Source organism: Buceros rhinoceros, unplaced genomic scaffold, assembly GCF_000710305.1.
Source record: "Buceros rhinoceros silvestris isolate BGI_N320 unplaced genomic scaffold, ASM71030v1 scaffold24791, whole genome shotgun sequence".
Taxonomy (NCBI): Eukaryota; Metazoa; Chordata; class Aves; order Bucerotiformes; family Bucerotidae; genus Buceros; species Buceros rhinoceros.
In genome coordinates, this window is record NW_010396308.1 from 4,150 (window position 1) to 4,536 (window position 387).

Below are 387 nucleotides of genomic sequence, written 5' to 3' on the forward strand. Positions count from 1 at the left end.
GGCGGGGTTTGCTCCAACCCTCCACTTCCAGGGAAAGGGATGCAAATGCCCATTACAGCCCAGTTAAGAAATTATTCTAAACCCTCCATCCCAGAGGGTTTTGCTCCAACCCTCCATTTGCAAGGAAAGGGATGCAAATGACCAATTAAAACCCAGTTAAGAAATTATTCTAAACTAGAAAATGCAGAGGTGATGAGGGTGTCACCCTGCCTGCCCCAGCCTTGGCACCCTTCCCCTGTGGGAGTGGCCCCAAGGGGGCCAGTTCCCCGGGTAAAGCTCAGACTGGGTTTATATGGGGCAGTTTGGGGTCCTTTTTTAAGAACAAGGCAGAGGGGTCTGCCCTGGGAACACCCAACCCTAGAAACTTCGGTGGGGGGTTTGCAGGGG